The sequence below is a fragment of the Myotis davidii genome, unplaced genomic scaffold (genome assembly GCF_000327345.1).
Source record: "Myotis davidii unplaced genomic scaffold, ASM32734v1 scaffold143, whole genome shotgun sequence".
Lineage (NCBI taxonomy): Eukaryota > Metazoa > Chordata > Mammalia > Chiroptera > Vespertilionidae > Myotis > Myotis davidii.
This window is the reverse complement of record NW_006294876.1, coordinates 6,757,607-6,758,721: the sequence shown is the minus strand read 5'-3', so window position 1 is coordinate 6,758,721 and position 1,115 is coordinate 6,757,607. Positions and strand designations below refer to the sequence as shown.

Genomic DNA, 1,115 nt, shown 5'->3' with positions numbered 1-1,115 from the left:
GGTGTGTGTCAGGCCCGTGCTGGGAGTGAGGGCACTGCAGTGAGTAAGTGACACCCTCACCACAGCCGCTGCCCTCCTGGAGCTTTCACTCTGACTGAGTCAAAGGCAGCACACACTGCAGACCAGCACTCTGGATGGCCTGAGGTATCAGGTGAGGCATCTTTTCTCTGTGAGAAGGTCAGGGGAAGTGAAGCAGGTGACAGGGCCCCACCCAAAGCTGCGGCAAGAGAGGGCAGACAAGACAGAGGAGCCTATGGGGCTGTGTGTGCAGACAAGGCCCTGTCTAGGAAGACAGAGACTCTGGGGCCTCTTTTAGCTCATTTTATGCACTTGGCGCTTCTTTGGGAATTCCAAGAAATGAAAAGCCAGGTCTCAGGAGGACGACCCAGACACACAGCTTTTGTCAGCTTCCAAGAGAGAAGAGTATGTGTTTAGAGACCCAACTTAGGAAAAAGTGGACTCCTGTGGACCAAGGCACCCTGGTGAGTACCCTTGATAACTATTACCCGGAACAGAAATCTGTGGTTAACAGAGGCCAGTTCAGGGCCGGGACCATTAGAGCCTGGGTGGGGGCCAGGCCCCACTTTTAAGGACAGGAGCCTCTGCCCTGACCATGGCAGTAACACTGACTTCTCCACCTGGCATAGTGCCTAGTGCCGACCATGCTCACAGTTGCTCACGAGGATGTTTCCATTTCTCGTAGATTGAAGAAATACATGAATACAATGCAGCCTAGGTTCTATTTGCTTTTATGCCAATACTGTTGGAAGACATACTCTGTGGCTTATAAATTTGTATGTGTATGTCTGTATATACAGGGACAACTCATCATTATTGTGCTTCGCTTTATTGGGATTAGTTGAAGGCAAGACCCTCTACCAGGAAGATTACAACTTGCTGAAGGCTCAGATGATGGTTAGAATTCTTAAGCAATGAAGTCTTTTTTAATTAATATATATACAATGTTTTTTTAGACCTACTGCTATTGCCCACTTAATGGACTATAGCATAATGTAAACATAACTTTTATATGCACTGGGAAAACAAAAAAATGTATGTGACTTGATTTATTGCATTATTTGCTTCTGCAGTGGTTTGGAACTGAACCCTTAATA

The 1,115-nt window shown here is 46.7% G+C and overlaps 1 protein-coding gene across 1 annotated transcript in view; it reads right to left on the bottom strand.

Annotated features, from left to right (window-relative positions):
* SEMA5A (semaphorin 5A) overlaps positions 1 to 1,115 on the bottom strand; it is a 296,373-nt gene that overhangs the window by 18,991 nt on the left and 276,267 nt on the right. The window lies entirely within an intron of this gene.